The following is a 20,745-nucleotide window of genomic DNA, read 5'->3' on the forward strand; positions in this document are numbered from 1 at the left end:
GAATATGCATATAAGAACTTTATTTTATGGAGTATAAGTTGGTTCCATAAAAAAGAAATCTCTTTTCTGTCTGTATTATGGCCCTTATTCAGATCTAATCGCAGTACAAATTTGTTCTCAAAATGGGCAAAATTATGTGCACTGCAGGTGGGGCAGATGTAACAAGTATAGAGAGAGTTAGATTTGTGTGAGTTATTTTGTTTCTGTGCAGGGTAAATACTGGCTGCATTATTTTTACGCTGGAATTTTGTTTTTAGTTTCAAAATAACCCACCCAAATGTAACTCACTCTGCACAAGTTACATCTGCCCCCCCCTGCAGTGCATATGGTTTTGCCCATTTCGAGAACAAATTGGTACTGCAATCAGATCTGAGTAAGGGCCTATATCTTCTACATTTAGGATAACTTAAATATCTTGCCATGTCATGTCACCAATTTACAATGAACCAATTAATTCTTACTTTAGCTTGTGGCTTGAAACACAGATGCCAATATAAGGTCCCAGATGGCCATGAGGTGTTCTAACTAAGATAATATATGATGACTACATAATAAAGGTAGGAATGGTAAAAGGGTTGCCAGGTTAGACATTTATGTCATACAAAAAGGAAGTTTGCATGCTGCATACAGTAACTACATAGCACAGTGGAATTAGTTCAGATGCATAGAGCCTTCAGCTTCTACTCTGCAGACATGCAGCTTTCATTCATGCTATTAGCCAGAAAACATGTATTTTCATAAGTGGATAGTTTTTAAGTAGCTGACTGGCAATCCTAAGTGATTCTGGTCATCAGCATCTAAATGTATCCTTTTTCTGTCATTAGGACATAGGACATTAAGACATAATTGGTAACAATACAATTTGATAGCAGACATCTCTACTAGTCAATTATTATTATGAATGAAGAATATATTTATAATCGTTGAAGTAACCTAGCCTAGAATGCAAATATATACATATATATATATATATATATATATATATATATATATATATATATATATATATATATATATATATATATATACACAATAAGATCCTGCTTTGAAATCAGAGTAAATCAGAACCTGCACATCACGGGAGGGGGGGTCGTGGGGGGGGGTGCCGTGAATCGCACCTCGGGGGGGGGCGCTCACCTGGTGGCTGTGGAGTAGGTTCCTGGGCAACATGGGGAGGCAGAGGGTGTCTGGCACTGTGGGCTCACTGGGCTGGTTCTTTGTCATGTGAAGGACAAAGGACAGAAAGAAACTCTATTAGTTGGGGCACTGCTTATGACTTACAAGATATAAGTATCTATATCTAGGAATATTAAAATCTTTTAATTCAATTAATAAATCGAACATGAACAACATATAACATTTAATATATACAGTGTGCATTTATCATGTTAGGTTCAATGATCAAAGCACCGCGTTTTGCTGCGAAAAGTATAGCGTAATTAACAGATTAAGCAGTAATGCGCTAATTTCTGATATGTGAGGTATCCTTCCTTTATCTCTATAGTATTATCAAATTACTATCTCCAAATTGAGTGGCCAATTATCCAAACTACCACACAATCTGTGCTACATAGTAGTGCTCCAGTTTGTATACAATGTCATATGAGGTAGTACTGGTGTACTTTAGAATAGAGTAGGGAAGAAAAGATATCGTATCAGGTGAAGAAATGCCTGCTGTGCAACATCTTGAAATAATTACATCAGATGTAGCATGAGTTTCTTCCAAGCACCTAATAGTCTATATAAAAGAAAATAAAAAATGAGGTATTACAGAGAGAATAAAGTCTGAAAAGACCTGCGTAGAGCTAACCACTTAGCACTCTTGAAAACTCTCTCTTATAAATTTTAAAGAGGAGAGGGTAATTCTGGTGCCTGCACTCCGTGTCTCAGAACTCTTTGGCAGGGATAGAGAGTTACTGCTTTCGACTTATTGTATTTCTGTGCCCGAAGCCGATGAGTGCACTCAAGAAATATTAGAGAGAATATATAATATTAGAGAGAATATATAATAAGATGAAAGTTAAATTGGGTACACTGTAAAATTGCACAAAAGTTATCACTAACTAGGGTACACTGCAAAAATGCACATAAGTAATAACTAACTTTTCATTAAGTCGTGTGGGGTACTAAATAATTGATTACAGATATCTAACAGTGTGTAACCTCTATGTGTTCACCTTGCATCAGACTGGACCGTCTGTCGGCCCGGTTCAGGACACCTAGAGATATATTGCACTATATACAATAAACTGTACTTTAGTACCTACAGTTGCTCATAATTTCTATATCAATAGAGTTTCTTTCTGTCCTTTGTCCTTCATTAATAATAGAGTTTCTTTCTGTCCTTTGTCCTTCATTAATGATTAAAACTGTAAGGGAGCACCACCAGAACATACTATCCCACATCCTATTTATATAATAAGCATGGATGGGGTAACCATAGCATCACATGTATATTCTCTTCTTCGGATTCTGGCTTAATAAATTAGTCATAGCTTGTGCGGTGTAGCAAACCCCCTTCCTTCTCTGTCATGTGAGTCAGTCATGTGAGTCAGAGGCTCCACCCAGCGTTACAGATGCACTCACACCCTTTGAGTGACAGATGTAGCTAAATATATAAGAGATATATATATTGTAGGGGCTCTGCACTCACTAAATTAACTGATATTAATAAATAGTGGAGATTTAGTTCACAAATTGATCAATGCATTTAAGCCTGAAGCCCCCTTCACGGGACTCCACTTTTCTGCAGGTCCTAACACTATTGCTCAAAATGGCTACAATACACATACTGTAGCTATCACATTAATGTTTCATTCCAGGCATGCTATCTGGTCTAAAGCATATATATATATACCGCCGCTTCCACTGGTCCCCACTCCTCTGACACCCGCCGGGTACATGCGTCGGAGAGTGAAAGACACATTTTTAAATATATTTTTAATTTTGGAGTGTGTTTTATACAAAAATAAATTATTTTTGTTATAAGAGAATTGCACACATTTTTATTCTTTGAATGAGAATATCTGAAAGAAACCTTTTGAGGAGTGTCATCATGTAATACGCCGTGAGTACGGGTACGCACCCATCATCTAAAATATACCATTATATATGTACTATACAACATTACATTGTAAGTAAGGTACGCCCCCTTGCTGACACTGGATGTTCTTCTTATTAATCATTCCGTGAAAAAAATAGATCATCACACCGTTCTATTTCCAAAAATTTTATCTTTTCATGTACCTACCTTATCGGAGACGAATAATGAAGTAAAGAGTACCATCAATTAAAAAAGATCTCCATGAAAAGATAAGTATAGATATATTCTTCATTCAGCGACACTTTTTCTAGATGGGCCAAGTGGTTCTTATCTGCCGACAAATTCTATGTTTCACCTCACACACTTAGACATTGGACAGATGCACACAATCATGTTAGACCAAACTGAAAGAGCCAAGATTCACATTATGCCACATGGATTGAGCCAAAATTTGCATTATGCCAAATTCACATCATGTCACCCAGTTTGAGCCCAAATTTAAATAATTTCACCTGGAATGAGCCCAAATTCACATCATGGCATCCGAATTGAGCCAAAATTCTCATCATGGTACCCAGATTGAGCCAAAATTCACGTTATGCCACAAGGATTGAGCAAAAATTCACGTCATGGTACCCGGATTGTGACATGTTATGACACACTAAATAGTCAAAATTCACGTTATGCCAACGGATTGAGCAAAAATTTACATAATTCACCCGGATTGAGGCCAAATTCACATCATGCCACCCTTATTGAGCCAAAATTCAAATCATGTCACCCACAATGAGCCAAAATTCACATCATGGTACCCTGATTGAGCAAAAATTCACATTATACCACCCGGATTGAGCAAAAATTCACATTATGTCATATGGCAGCATGAAGCAGGGATAGAGACAGTGGAGTGACACCGGGACAGAGACGGCAGGGTGATGCATAGATGCCTAGGTGATGCAGGCACAGAGATGGTGGGGGTGATGCTGCACATACATGTCACACCATGTCACCCAGTCTTAGTGCACTACATGTCAAATTCATCCCACCTGCTACTGGTCATGCTATAGGATGAGGGCAGCAATTACAGGGCAGATGCGGAGAACATAAATGCACAAACTGTATATATTATAATGAGCACATGTGAGAGGGTAGCAGTGCGGGAGACAGCTGGAGGGGGAGATTGGATGGAAGCTGCACTGTGAAAGAGCCCAGCAGAAGTGGCTGCAAAAGGTATCGCAGAGTGGAGTGACTGCGAACACTGGGCATGGCGGCAGCAGAAGAGAAGCCCCGGCACCGATGCCGGCATCACTCCTGGCTGCTGTCTTTTTGTATGTTACACAACTGCTGTCCGGTGTCCCAAAGATGCCTCCTCCCTCTATTGGCAGCGGAAAATCTACCAACGACAGTACATCGCAGCCTCATACCCGCACTTTCTCACACACATGCTGCGCTGCACCAGCAGAACAGACTATTGGGTAGAACAGCCTGACCAATAAGATCACTGCCCCAGTTGCAGGTGGATTTCCCCACCTCTATAGCAGTCCAGACACCAGCATTTAAAAAAAAAAAGTTCAGTGCATGAACTGCCAGTATGTCATTTCGTTGCATAGCAGCCCACTTCGAGTACTGTGTGTGTTTAGTGCGCTGTGTGTATCTGTGCAATGTTTAAGGTTGTGTGTTTGTGTATCTGTACAATGTTTAAGCGTGTGTGTTCTGTGTGTTCGTGTGTGTTGTAGTGAATGTGGGTGTGTGTTGTACTGTGAGTGGTGTGTTGTGTATGTGTGTTTGTGTTGTGTGCATCTGTCTAAGGTGTAAAAGTGTGAAGTGCGCTACATATATATTTGTATGTATCTGTGCAATTTTTAAGTGTGTGTGTTCTGTGTGTTTTACTGTTTTTGGGTGTGTGTTGTAGTGCATGTGGGTGGGTGTTGTACTGCATGTGGTGTATTATGTGTGTATGCGTTGTGTGTATCGGTCCAATGTGTAAGTTTGTGAGGTGCGCTACATATATATGTGTGTGTAGTGTTCTGTGTGTGCATACAGATGTAGCGCCACTCATCCAGCGTCGGGGCCTGCCAGAACGCCCGCGCTGGCGAGCCGGACACTACATCTAATTGGGACGCGCGAGCATCTGACACACACGCATGTCCCAGTTTCTCATTGGTGGGGGACAGGAACTCTGGTCGCCTCCGCTTCATGGAGACGGGTAGGGTTAGTGGGGGAGCGGGGAGGTGGGGGAACGTGGCAGGGACCGGACGCAAGGTGGCGGGGAAGCTCCATTGTAAGGGGGCACACGCGTGTCTCATGCGCACACATCCCCTTGCGAAGTCGGGCTGGCGCATGGCGAATCCACCGCCAGCCCCTACTGACTACAGGCGCTTCATCTGTATGTGGTGTACTGTGTGTGTGTTTTGTGTGCATACAATGTGTATGTATGTGTGATGTGTAGTATACTGTATGTATATCCCCAATTATTCCCAATTGTTGTAAGTCTCCACCATCATTTTAAAATGTGTTTGCATTCATACTCAATGGCAGCAATGAAATCGGGGGTAGTGTTGTTCCTTTGTCTTCTGTTTCTCAGATCATAAATCTTTTTTCCAGTTCATCAATCACCTTGGTGTTTTTTCAATTTCTAAATGAAAAAACGGCTTTGAGGTGCACACCACCAGGACCAGAGGTACCTTTTTGTCGGATTTGGCAGCTCTGAGTGCCATGGTGTGTCCGCAATGCGACAGACACGCACACACATGCACACACACAGGTCTACGCATGTCGTCTCTTATGCTAAGGACATCTGGAAAAAGTTTGTGGTCACCCAGACAATTGCGTGTTTTAACTGACTTTTATTTATCAAATGAGTTGCAAAATTAATAGAACATATACTCAAGACATTGACAAGGTTGACAGATTTTTTATTTGAAATAATAATTTTATCTTTTAAACTTTCTTTAAAGAATGCTCCTTTTGTAGCAATTACAGAATTGCAGACCTTTGGCATTTTAGCTGTTAATTTGTTCAAGCTTCTCCCACAACAGCTCAATGGGATTGAGATCTGGCGACCTCAATATACTAAATCGCAGAGAAAGATATAGTGGAGATAGAGAGAGAGAGAGAGAGAGAGAGAGAGAGAGAGAGAGAGAGAGAGAGACTACCAATCAGCTCCTAACTGCAATACTGAAATTCAGCCTTTAAAATGACAGTTAGGAGATTATTGGTTGGTTCTTTATTACTCTCCACTTTATCTCTCCCAATGCTTATTAATCCTACTCTCCCACTGTAAAAACAAGTTGTGATGGCATCATGGTGTTGGCTTGAATTGCTGCTATTTGATCAGATTCAGGACAGCTTGTTATCATGATAGATTAACCAGCAAGACAAGGGGCCTGATTCTGGTTCACTCGCCAAAGCAAATTATGTCCCTAATGGACAAAATCATGTGCACTGCAGGTGGGACAAATGTAACATGGGCAGAGAGAGAGAGAAAATGTTTTTTTTTTTTTTTGTTTCTGGCTGCTTTATTTTTACTCTTCAATTCAGATATCAGTTTAAAGTACAAACCCCACCCAAATCAATCTCTCTCTGCACATATTACATCTGCCCCCCCCCCCCCCCCGCACACACACGGCGTCCGCGGCTGGCTTCAGGATCCTCTTCAGTGACATCTACGGTCCCTGGGGTGTATTGTGCAAGTGCGCAGACGTGCCGGCGACATCACCGCTGTGCCTGCAAACTCGCGAAAATGCACCCCTGGGACCACTGAAGAGGATCCTGAAAGCTGCCGTGGATGCCTGGGGGCCATCGGAGCACCACCAGGTGACCAGGTAAGAATGTTTAAAAACAATATTCCCAAAACCGGAAAAAACCCTTATCGGAAATGCTCGTAGTCTCGAGCATTTCGGATAAGGGATACTCAACCTGTAATGTGAACTTTTAAGATGAATTCAAAAACTTTACATTGCAATAAACTTAAAATTTGTGGGTTAAGTGAGAGTGAAGAAATATAAATACAGTCTTAGGATGGACTGTATTTTATAAACAATAATGCCCTAAATCAGAGTAGCATTATTGTGCAGGGAGTCCAGCATTACTATCCACTTGCCTACTCACACAACTCCCTGAGCATCTGTGTCGTCCAACGCATTCCATCTAATAACATATAGTTTTTCAAATTAGTCTTTAAAGATGTGAACTAAAAAGTTGCCCTTTTCTTTAGTGTTTTGTAGAACATTTGTTTTTAAATCATCTGCTGATTGTTTAATGGATTGCCATTTCATATTGCACAATGTAAACCACAGAGTATTTCTAATTTCAAATATTCCTACAAACAAAATGCATAATCAGGTATGGTATACCTCTGTGAGAGTTGGGATTCAGATTGTCCGTTCTCTGACTTTTGAATCCCATTTGTCAGGAGCCCGACAGGGGGCGATCGCATTCAAGCTCCTTGCAGGCTTGGTGGCAAGCTGCTCTTGCCACCTATTCTATTCTATTCTCCCTCTATTGGGGTTGTGGGCCCCCAAGAGGGAAAATAGCCCATATATGTCGGGATTCCGACTGCCGGGCCCCTGGCAGTTGGGATTCCGCTGTCAGAAAAAAATTACCGTTGGAATCCAGACTGTGAGTCATCTGACACCCAGTAGCAGTGCTATTAACTTTCATCTGTGTTCACTATTGGTTTAACAGCATCTTACAACTATTCCTAGCTATTGTATATAGGAGTTTTTCCAGAGAAGCAAGGAAGACTGTCTTTTTGGTGCATACTTTTACTATGGCCTGATTCTGTACACCAAAGCCGGTACTTGTTTCCTAGCAAGGCGCCCAATCTTTTGATCGTAGTACATCTTATACAATCGCATCGCATGCAATATAGCGGCATGCGATGCGATTCGATTTTTAATTGTACAAGCACCCTGATGGGTGCTTTCAATGTTACATGCACCCCCATTTGCAACGCCACCCCCACTATCAACGCCAACCCGAACCATGGCGAGCGCAGCGAGCCCGCGAGGGGCGTCGGTAGTCGTCCTCAGACCATTTAATACCTCCACTATCCACGTCGGGACGGAGCTGAGTTTAGATAGTGTGGCGAGCACAGCGAAAACTTTACATGTATTCCGCGCCCACTCACCACGCTTCGGGCTTGGTGGCTCGCTGCGCTCTCCACACTATCTAAAGTCTTCGCAGATTAGCTGGCCCTGAGGAAGCTAATCTGCAAAGCGCGTGCCGGCTAGCGGTGCGCAGGCAGATGGCTTCACTTTTATTATTTTTCTTACAAATGTATTTTGATTGATTGTGTGCTTAGCTTGGTGATTATCCCGTTAACCGCTGCCTAAGACCCACATACGCCTGGGTATTTGTGCGCTGGCTGACAGTGAGACACACTGGTTCTCAAACTCTAAGGAGACCAGTCCCTCCCTGGGTTGAGATCCCCTAGTGTATTAAGCTAGTGGGATACCCAGTAGTACCTAGGAGGCTTAGTCACGTATCTGTGCGTCTCTCATCAGCCAGTTGTGGTACAATTCCTGATACAGGCACAGATGCAGCACTAGTTATAGGGATTAATAGGAGTTATTAGAGGTGTTTTATACATACTATACCCACTCCTACTGAAGCAACCCAGGTGATCTTACAGTTACTCGGGCACAGTACTAAGACCCGGAGCTAACTGTTAAGAACGGGTCAGCTCACACACCTCACTCGCACACTGGAGTCAGAAGAGGTTATATCTTTAACCCCATGAATAAGTGTCGCGATCTATTCTTAATTTCGCGATAACTACATGGATTTAGGTAGCCTGCATCAATCAGCCTAATATCAATACCAGATAGCCATCTCTGCCTGCCACCATAGTTTTTTAAAAATTGTGTGTATCCCACCCATATATGTTATATGTCATTTTTAATCAATTTCGCAGCCTTTTAAGTATGTACTAATAAAAGTTAAATTTTAATATTTTCTTCGAGGTGCACCTTATCAAGGACATTCTTTCTTTCTTTGTAAATCTTTACAGTCTAAAGAAAAAACACAAGTAAGGCAGCACCCCAGAAAAGACTAGATATGCCTACCAGAGTCATCATGAAAATGTAACAACTGCATACATATTCATGAACGGAACAAAGATTTTTACTAAAGGTATAACCGCGCCAAACCTGACTGCAGCACCGTGTCCCACCTTGGGATACCAACCCCACCTCCAATACACAACAGTGGTGGACAATGATGCGCTGGCTCTATAATACAGGTGTGTTGTTTACTCCTCTTTGTTGTAATGGTGTTTCTCCCCTGGTATTTTGCTTATTCAAACGATAGAAAGATAAAAATATACTGATGAGTCAATAATTCAGCAAAGAAAATACAGTGTAGATCCACAGGCTTCCTTCTTACTGACCTGTATAACAGACCCTATATGCCTGTAAAGGTATCTTTATGGACCACCAATCACATCACACTCTATGCAGACATGCAGACATGTATTCTATATTTAGGTAACTCATATCATCTGTTACACCAGTATTGAAGTAGCTGCTTGCATACTGCTATATTCTATATTTAGCTAATTGTGCAAATATTTTTATAAGATTTGAAAGTGAGTTAGAATTTATTAGTGGCTGGGATGGTATGTAACCTCTTACCATTTGTTATCTTAGTTTTATTGCTAGTGGAAGAGGGGCTCTGGCTGGGTGGGGTCTCAATCAATTCACTTAGAAACAGCTTTTAGTATATATTGTGAACACAAGGCTGACCTCAGCCTGGCTGACTATTGCAAGCTGACTATTGTTAGTTTGTCATATTTTAAAGTAGGAATATTTTTAAGTAGGGCGAAAACTGTTACATAGATTAAAGCTTGGACTTATTCTGGATTTAAACTGGACAGAAACTGCCAACCAACTTAACATCTTCGTATCAAAGTGAATCAGAAAGACACCAGCAACCCAGAAAACCAAGAGACTGCTTTGAGTGAGCTCACTTCATTCTCACATCATACTACTCCTGGCTGCTTAATCTGCCTATTCAGCTGTGATATCCCCATTTCTCCATCTGCAAAAACTTTTTGAATATCACTCTTTATGCTTGTACTTGCACTGTCAGTTTTGAAAATGCCCAGCTGTACCTCTAATGACTTTACCTCTCTTGCTGTTCCATTGAGAGTAGGTGTCCCTGATTATTTTATTCTTGGCCCTCTTCTCTATCTCTACATGTCCTCTCTGGGTGAACTTATTTGTTCACTCGACTTCCACTATGCCGAAAATACTAAAATCTACCCCTCGTTTCCTGATCGCTCTCCTTCCATCCTAACTCATATCTCCAACTGTCTCTCTGCTGTCTACTCTTGGATGACCCAGCGCTATTTTAGACTTAAAATATCAAACACTAAACTGACCTCTTCCGACCCTCCTGCATAAAACCTGACCATCTCTCATCCTAACCTGTTTATGCTCACTTCTCCCCCTTCTGTGTTACCCCTGTCTGTCTAACCCTCCCCTTTAGAATGTAAGCTCTCACAGGCAGGGCCCTCTGTCCTCATGTGCCTTTCTTAGAATATATGAACCACTGCCACCCTGATAATTGCTTCAGTGTCCTGTCCCCTGATGCAACTATCTGTATTAACCATGTACTTGTCCTAAACTGTCTTGTAATGTAATTTGTTTTGTGTTTGCTCATAACTATGCTCTGTAAAGCGCTGCGGAATTTGTATGCGCTATATAAGAAACTGTTAATAAATAAATAAATCAGGGGCTCCTCGTCCCATTAGATGTGTGCTCACCTTCAAACAGTGCCCTATGTGCATCAAAATGTATCTTTTACGTCCCAACGTCTCCGTGGACGGATGTCAATCCAAGCTTAGTCACAGGTGGTAAAAACCAAATGGGTCTTTATTCCAAACAATCCATCCAGCATACAAAACAGTTAAAAAAAGTAAAAAAAAAAAACACAAAGAGCAAGCAATATTTCACCTATTTCATACATATTCACAGCAGAGGCGCAAATCTACTGAGTGAGTCTATGGTGAGTCTACAATTATAAGGCTGTATACTGTTATCATGCAGTGCTATGGATGGACTTTCAGTATCGGAGAAGCCTTGACTTTGGCCTGGAGGCTTAACCATAGTGCGTGTGTGCAATGTGGCCACAGCGCATGCCTGATCATCTGATAATCACTCGTAGAAATATTGACATTTCATATAAATTGGAATCAAGCTCTATGATTGTAGTAATTATATTTATTAAAATTTGACATTTGTTGTATACCCTAAAGCAGGGCTGGGCAATTGCGGCCCTCCAGATGTTGATGAACTACACATCCCAGCATGCCTTGCATCAGTTTCAGCATGGCCACATAGCAAAACTAATGCAAAGCATCCTGGGTTGTGTAGTTCATCAACATCTGGAGGGCCGCAATTGCCCAGCCCTGGCCTAAAGTAATATAAATAGTGAAATATATAGTATGTAAGGCAAAGTTCTCTTAATTAAGAAAAAATGAATTATTAATTATTCCTCATATGTTGAAAACAGGTTACAAAATGTATGTGCTGTATGTATTCAAAAAACTTTTAGCGTGTCTAAAATACTGTACGCCTGTCTCGCTGGGTGCTCTTGAATTATAATGAACTACCTTCAGTCATTTTTAATAGCTGCTCTTAAGAATCCTCGGAGATGTGTTGATGCAAAATATAAACTTAGTCTCAGCTGAAGTATGTATCCTATGTACATGCTAACCTCTAATTATAATTAACTGAGATTATTAATCAGCACAGATAAGTGTGCAATTACATACTTGTGTTAATTACTATATATTATTGTACATCTAAATTGTATCACCTAAGAGCAACAAATTAGGACCTTTGCAAATACATCCATGACATTAAGATCTGTAAATGAATTGGTTTACGAACAAGGCACAAATGATATATATAGTGTATCTACAGTACCTTGAATACATTGCTGTTAACAAAAAGCCATATTGTATGCTTGATTAGGTGAGTACAGAAAATAGAATTTTAACTTTGTTTCCGTGACCACTTATATTAATATCATGGTGATGACTCAAAGATGGACGCAGTAAAGTATTGGCTATGACAAAAGGAATTAAATCAGCTTTCCATTACGCGAGGGGCTTATATTTGCCTTGACAAGTGGTCCAAATATATTTAAGCTCTTTGTGGATCTCATTAGATATGTTCATACTTTGGGCCAGATGTATCAAGCTTCAAAAAATGATAAAGTGGAGAGTGATAAACAATAAGCCATTCAGGTCCTACCTGCCATTTTTCAAACTCAGCCTGTAACATGGCAGTTAGGAGCTGATTGACTGGTTGTGTATCACTATCCATTTTATCACTTTTTGAAACATAATACATCTGGCCCTTCGTGTCACAAAATAAAATAAAAAATTAAAACACAGCTAGAATCTAACCTTCTCTTATATTAAAATGATATGTGGCATGTCTATATTTTGTGTGTATTTGTGACTGTATCTGGTTTTCTGCCAAACACTGTAATATAATTAGGTATGCACTGTAGCATAACATTTTGTATACAGATACAGCTGCAATTACACACATAATATTGACATGCTGGATATCATTTTAAAAAACAAAACCTGCTTGTGCATTCTTGTGCATTGTGTTTTTATTGTGCTGTAATTGTATACTTTATTTTAACATTTTTAACATTGCTGAATAGAATTTACCCCCCCAAACAGCTCTATTTTTGTCTGACTTTGTAGAGTTTGTTTTATGGGAGAATTTCTAACACGGGTTCCATTGCAACTGTTATACTATACAACGCATTCCAGTTGGTCTGAAAAGTCAGACACTTCCTCCTCTAAAAATTCAATGAGTAGTTGGATCTGATTTACATTCGGACTGTTAAAGATGCACGCCATTACATTGGCCGAGTTCCAGAAAAAAGTTAGACATCATAATGTCCAAAGTTGTGAGCCTTTGTCCCAGACACTGAAGTCAGCTAAGTCATGGGGATGGCAATGGGGTCCAGGTTTGTGAAAACCTGTACATAGCTGAGTTTGAGGACCTCCATTTTTTGGACTGGCAGTTTCAGTTTTGCCCTGGTATTCTGTTACCGATACATACAGGAAAATTTACTAAGTCGGCCGTTTACGGCTGATCCCTGTACAAATGGGTACGAATGGCATAGGCCGTATATGGAGAATACAAAATATTCCTCATTCATATTTTCCAATGTTGTAGTGATTCATACCCGTTCATATTCCTATTCATTCATATACGTATTTGGCAGCCGTATTGACGACCGCCAAATACGTGCAAAGCATCAGCATTTCACAGATCAGTCAGAGGAGGAGGCGGAGGAAAACACTTAAGGCTGCTCCCATATGATGGTCTGGGTAATGTGCTTTGTTGTTTTAACACCCTGCATGCCTACTACGAATCGTAGAGGACGGCATCTATGCTGGAGGCCTTGGTAAGTATAATTTACTTCTGCAGGTACCCAATGGGATACCAATGGAGAAGAGGATGGGCCTATGTTGGAATCCATAGGTGATTATGTATGAATTAATGAAGTATGAATTAATGTTTTATTTTTCTAATGTGGGTATATTTTATTTCACTATTGGTGTTGTTGTAGAACTACAAGTACCAGCAGGCCCTTTAATCCCCCTCATTTTGGGACTAGTGGTTCTCCAAGTCTCTGCATGTGGAGCAGGCTTCCTGGGATTTTTAACAAGCAATAGATAACACTGCACTACTTCGAGGAGGAATAAATCTGATTACCACCATGGGATAAAAAACATATACATTTAATCACAAAACTGAATTAAAATACAAAACAAGGTACTCTTGTGTTGATAGAAAAAATATATAAAAAATATACATAATGGAAAAATTTAAAAATAAAAGAAATGGCAGCATGTGTGGATGCTTTCTTTACCAGTCTCTCTGGAAGCAGATGATCTAGTATCAATCCAAGTCCTGTTCCTATAATGCCCTCCAATTGCTAAAGATGGATCCCAAGGCTGACTTCATACACTCACTATTGTAGATCCTCACTCGCTGAGCATATAAATTGGCAAGGAGTATCCTGGAATAGAATGGCATCACAGCACAGGGAAAAGCTTTTGGCCCATAGTTTGAGGCTCTGACGTCCTGAATCAATTTTACCGGTCTGGTTTGGGGTTGGAGAACCGCTGTAGATGGATCCAATTGGGATTTGTCCAAGAGAGGCTGGTTAGTAGCAGGTGCTGGTAGAATAATGACTTGGATTGATACTAGATCATCTGCTTCCAGAGAGACTGGTAAAGAAAGCATCCACACATGCTGCCATTTCTTTTATTTTTAAATTTTTCCATTATATATATTTTTTATATATTTTTTCTATTAACACGAGTACCTTGTTTGTATTTTAATTGAGTTTTGTGATTAAATGTATATGTTTTTTATCCCATGGTGGTAATCAGATTTATTCCTCCTCGAAGTAGCGCAGTGCTATCTATTGCTTGTTAAAAATCCCAGGAAGCCTGCTCCACATGCAGAGACTTGGAGAACCACTAGTACCAACATGACTACCCCACCCCACACAGCAGCTGGGAATCTAACCCTAATCAGCGCCTGTCAGTCCCTAGTGGACATTCTGCTTTTTCTTTGTTCCTGGGATTTTTAGTTTTATAACAACACCCAATAGTTTATTATCTTAATTTTACACTAAAAATCAGCCCAGTGCCCACCGCCCTGGGGCACCAGGGACAGCCCCAGGCTGGAAGGGGTGATCCTTTTATTGGTGGGGTCCCCACTCCCCCAGCCCAGGCTGACCAGTCAGGGGGTATAATGTTTTGGCCAAGGGAACTTGTATAAAAAGTTTGCCACGGCTGTGGCATTACTCTGATGGCTGTTTGGGCCCGGTGCTGGTTGTCAAAATACGGGGACCCCTATTAATTTGTCCCCTGTATTTTGGGAACCAGGACTAGTCCTTGAGCCTAGTGCTGGTTTTAGAAATATGGGCTATCTTATTTTTTGAGCCAGGGGATGGTTATGGGGGGCGTGACATCACATGGTATTTAAAATTATTTATTAATTCTTTTTTTACACTGTGAAGCCTACATAGATCTGACTTTCTATGCAGGCTTCAGTCACGTGTGAATGAAAAAGATTTTCAATTTGACATTTTTATTTATTGGTGAATTTGTATTCATATTCTCCAGTACAAATGATAGTACATTTGTTGATACCATTGAAATGAATGGGGTTTTATGGCCTTATTCTATCAATGGTGTTTTAATTCATATTTTTTTAGAACTTCTATAGGAATTGTATACATTTTAACTTAGTAAATAGGTGTTTCACATTGAATGGGTACGAATACAGCCATTCATACCCATTCTGTCTTAGTAAATTTCCCTCATAATATCTATTTATTATTTGGGATAGAGATCCTCTATTATTAGCACAGAATTTATTTATTTTTTTCTCGCAATCAGAATTATTTTCTTTTATCCTTCACCCACCAATATAGTCGAGATTGTGTGGTTTTCCTGGATGTAACTTTCGAGGCTATAGATTCCAGGAGACATACATCTAATTGTACCAAACCTCTCTGCAATCAATTTTTTTGCACTTTAAAAGTGCACACAATGATCTGTGAAGGGTGAATATTCGCAATGGACAGTTGATGAAGCTCTGAAAAAACGAGAGGATGTTTTCCTTAAATAAGCAAATTAAATGGTAGAAACTTTTCGTCATAGAGGTCATCCAGATTCCCTTTAAATAAAAGCTCTTTCTGTGGTTTTACATATGAACAGATCAAGCCTCTTAGTAAAAAAAGAAGAAATTCATTACGTCTAGACAGATTTTTTTGTCGGTCTACAAGTTCAATAGCAAGCATATGAGAAAAAAGAAAGCTAGAAAGAGACATATATAGATTTTCAAATGTATAATATTTTGAAAGATATATTACTCAGTAACCCCAATATTAATTAGCTCTGAGTCATTGAAAACATTTAAGGTGAACCACAAGGATAGCCAGGTGATCTATGTGGAGCATTGGTTACCCAAAAGACCATCTGTTTTTTTTCACAGGTGGAACCCATTGTACATTGTGTACATTAGGAGAACAGGGAACAATCTAGTTATTGAAGAGGGATATGTTCATTTCATTATGAGCTTTATCATTGATTTTATTTTCAGAATATCATCTACCTTTTCATTTGTCTGTCAATGTGGGTTATGCTGTGTGTGACATAACACCAGCCCATTAAAGAGGCATTGTAAGGAACAATGCTCTAATATTGTTAACAATGTGATGACCCACAATGTACCCAACCATTTCCCTAATTGCATATTAGTGACCCTACTAGCACAGTATTAGAACAGGATTAGAACATGTTTCTAATAAGGCCTTTGATGGTGACAGATTTACAAGTTCATACAGACAGGAGGTTTACTGGATGTTTAGAATTAATTTAGTAAACCCAGATGGCCTCAACGAGACTGTAGACTTCTATAATTGAATAGCTAATTGTTACTGACAATGAGCATAGCCGTGTGCTAGCAGTCGCATTGAAGTCACTGTTTGATTGACAGTAAGCCAGAATTCAGGGGCAGAACCATTGTATTTTTTGTGTATAAGTGAAAATACAGGCATGCCCATGCATTTCTTGGGTGGGTCTTTGACATCAGCGATGATCACTTCCAGCCTGGTTCTTGAGCAGATTAGTGGAAGCTCGAGACTTACTCAGATGGAAAAAATGTCCGATGGTTTAGATTTTGCAAATGGATCTGCGAATGCATCACTATTTGCAAAGCATTCACAATTTTGTTAATGGTGTTTATTCATTCTGTCTGGCGGTAACTTTTAAAGGACCTGTGTTGAAAAGCAAATTAACAGGTAGAAGTACTTCACCCGGTAATTTTCTTAGCAATGTGAACAAGGTATAAATCACAACTTAATGTGAATAGAATGCACCTGAATACTGTGTTGATTCATTTGATATATATGACACTTGTATATTGGGGCTAATTCAGACCTGATCGCACAGCTGCAAATTCGATGCGGCCAGCGTTCTGCTAGTTGCCGCCCCGCTAGAGTGAAATTAAGCCTTGCAAATTATTGTGATCGCTGCATGGGTGGATGTGCATGTTTACAAATCTATTTGCAGCTGAGTGAATATGTCCAAATTCCATCGTAACAGACTCACCATCAAATGATTTTTACACTGGGCACAACTCATCGCAGGCTCAGAGTAGCCAGAGACTAAAGGTGGCCATACACACACAGATTCTGATCTGTAGATCTGTCTGGTTGGAACAAAAACATGGTTATGGATGAGAGCAAATGACAGTTACCATCTGTTTGGAAATGCTGGAAAAATGACCATCTGTCACTCATCCATAACCATGTTTTTGTTCCAACCAGCCAGATCTGCAGATAAATCTTACTAGTGTATGGACACCTTTACTCAGCCGTGTGATGGATAAAGAGAATTGGAGAGATCGGGACAGCTAATGGTGTCAGGGGCAAACGCAGGATTTTCAGAAGGGGGTTTCCAGAGGGGCGGAGCAAAGCAACGGAGATGGACACTTAGGTGACCCAGTATATGCTGGGTCAATTAATATATATATATATATATATATATATACACATATAGACCCCACTGACAAAGTCCTATGATGAAACGCGTAGGGGCATGGCCTGTGTGACGCACCCTGTACCGCCTTTATGTCAGTTACATGCCGTCTCAACAAATTGCCTGAATCAGCCATAAATGAGGTGACTATCCAGCTGTTCATTTAATCTTATTAAGGCACTATTACAACTGCTTGTGCTTACTTATCTGCATTTACCCTATACGGGGATTCAAATCTGGCAAACTAACGTCACCCTTAACATAGCGGGTGTGTGGATAACAACCATTGTGTTAAATCAATCTAACACCCAGTGAACTAACAAACTACACCTGCTTATTAACCCCTCATCTGCTGCTAACTGAATTGTGGTTCGTGCATGTTTGCCTACATGCGAAAACAACAAGGAAGGGGAACATAATTGTTAAATTCTATCTATACAGGCAACTTATTGTTATTGGAGGCATTAAGTATGACTATTGATATCAGCTGAAATGTTGTGCATTGGATGTGACCTTTTAATTTTATCACTGTTATTGAATGTACTTGTTCTTAATATTTTACTGAACCTTATTTTGCATATATAAAATATATTATATTAAATTAAACAGTGAGTCTGGTTTCTTTGTGCACAGCAATTACCACTAAATATTTGCAGCGCAATGTAATTGCATAAATTGTGTGATGGATAAATGCCTGGAGCTAACGTCACACACCCTCCCCAAAAATGTCCCGGACACTCCCAGCGTTTTCCTAGACACTCCTCCATTTTTCTTAGCACTCCCACTAACAGCAGGTTACCATCCCCAGATGCCTACTTACTGTCAACCACCTTGTGATCTGTGTGCAAATAGAAAAATTAGCTGGATTTCATCACAGCACCACCTCACGCATGCGTACTACTAGCTGTGCGCATGTGCAGTGTATCGATAATTGGCCACCATGTGAATTCGCGCCCGGGCGATCAGGCCTTAATTACCCCTATTGTGTGTGACTTAAGTTTGTACACAGAACCCAATGGAACATGTACTATTAAAAAGCTGCAGATGCTACAAGTATCGCCAGCCCCTGCAAAGTTTAGGCCGGCTCTGCCTGTATATACAAGTGTCGCATACAGTAACAAATTAATCAGCACAGTCTCCTGGTGCATTCTAGCAACATCGCATTCCAACAGAGATGCCCAATATGAGAAGAGTCTCATGGGACCAGGTGCGCCTACAGTGACTGAGGTGACTGCAGAAATGATATACGAGATTACAAGGACTAAAATGGGGCAGTCACATAGCATTGTCAGAAGGCAATCCACAGCCAATGAATATGTACTTCATACTTTTGTAAGAATCATGTTTCAAATAAACCCAAATCATTTTCAATCTGGATATGGACTACACCATAAATATGCAATGTTAATGTAACATATCCTTATGATGTAAGACATCTCTGTGAGTAGCTTTTATTCAGAAGGATAATAAACCCTTTAATGTTCATTTGGTAATGAGTGCACTTCAAGTTACATGAGCGTGTCCTTTTTTGGGTTGATTTAGGTGAAAGTACACCTGACATAAACATTGTCCATACTGTATGCTACTTTATTAATGCAGGACCAAACACATCTTTTGAGATCAACACATGCATACAAATGAGCCTTTCTTGCCTTCAGCCTAGCAGATTTGTTGCTGATGCAGATCTGGATCATTTCTGTGGTGTATAGTGATCGGTATATGGGCTGAAATACAGCATTACTTCCTATGCTGAATGTAAATTTATAAGCAATTTCTGATCAACTATGCATTGGCACCACTGTCTGTCATTTGTGACTATTGTTATATTTATTAGAGGAATGTTATACACTTATAGAATATAAAATCAGGTTCTGTTTTTTTCATGATATATCATTAATCAAACCAGCAGAAACTACTTAGTGTATAAGCCATAATTATTGTATACAAAAGATAATCTATTATTTACTATTTTCTATCTATCTATTTTTTACCTATTTAACTATCGTTAACATATGTCTTCCACTAATATTTGTCTCTATTACTTTCTTTCCATGTTATTTGCTCAATATAAATAAATACAAACATTAAAATCAGCATCTAGCTGTTCAAAGGACTGTCTTTTATGTATGACCCTCAATCATACTTCCCGACTTTCTGGCTGCCCTCTCTGGGAGAGAGCAGCCAGATCAGTGAGGCAGGGGGGTCGGGTCCAAGGGCAGATTGGGGACCAAAAGTTGCCCTGGAAAATTTCTGGAAGCGGCCTCATGTTGGCGGCACTAAATCAAAATGAGGGGGGGGGCAGCATAACAGAAGGCGGGTTACTACATCAGTATACCTGCTGAACTTGAAGCTGGAAGATGCACGTGTTTCCACCTAGTCACTGGTGTTGCGCCGCCCAAGCAATTCAGCCGGGGACACTGCAGGAAACAGGGCTGATTATTGTGGATACATACACTTAAAAAATATGAATATGAAGTTTTCAGCCCATGTATGATTCTGAACAATGGGAGGAGGGAGAGCACCTCTCATGGGGGGGGGGGACGACGACACATGTTCATGAGCTCTCCTCCTAAAGCCTAAGGGGTTGCGTACACATGGGGTGATTTCAGATCATTTTCTAAGCGATCTGAATAGATCACCTTCCCTTGTAGTGACATAGTACGCCTAGATTCCTGTGTAAGTCATAGTTGCCTACCGTCCTGCATTCTGCAGGATACTCCCTGAAATAGCAGCAATCTCCCTCTCTCCCTCATTAGTCTAGCAATCTCCCTCATTTCACCTAGCCCACATTACACTGTTACATTTTTGGGGATAAGAGGAATGAGAAACAGATACATTTACATTGAATCATCAGGACCATTTCCCAGCACTTTACCAAGTATAGTAGCTCTTACTAACTGCTTTGGGGCTCATCTACATTTGTATATAAGTCATTTTAAAAGATTTCCCTCAGATGTAGCAGCACACAGCCACGCTTCTAGGTACCACGTTCACAATATTTTTTCACAATCTCTCCATATATGGAACTAGACACGCCCCTTTGGGTGGAGCATGACACACACCCTCATTGGGGAGCTGTGTAAAATTCTACTACCAACTATAA

General features: G+C 40.2%; 1 long non-coding RNA gene across 2 annotated transcripts in view; it reads right to left on the reverse strand.

Annotated features, from left to right (window-relative positions):
* LOC146062627 (uncharacterized) overlaps positions 1–20,745 on the reverse strand; it is a 123,952-nt gene that overhangs the window by 27,787 nt on the left and 75,420 nt on the right. The window contains exon 1 of one of the 2 annotated variants that reach the window (XR_014471429.1): positions 1,138–1,213. The exons of the other annotated variant lie outside the window; for it this stretch is intronic. This is a non-coding gene — a long non-coding RNA (uncharacterized LOC146062627). Of the gene's footprint in view, positions 1–1,137; positions 1,214–20,745 lie in introns of those variants that run through there. 2 annotated transcript variants of the gene reach the window in all.

This window comes from Crinia signifera, chromosome 3, assembly GCF_055691185.1.
Source record: "Crinia signifera chromosome 3, ASM5569118v1, whole genome shotgun sequence".
Lineage (NCBI taxonomy): Eukaryota > Metazoa > Chordata > Amphibia > Anura > Myobatrachidae > Crinia > Crinia signifera.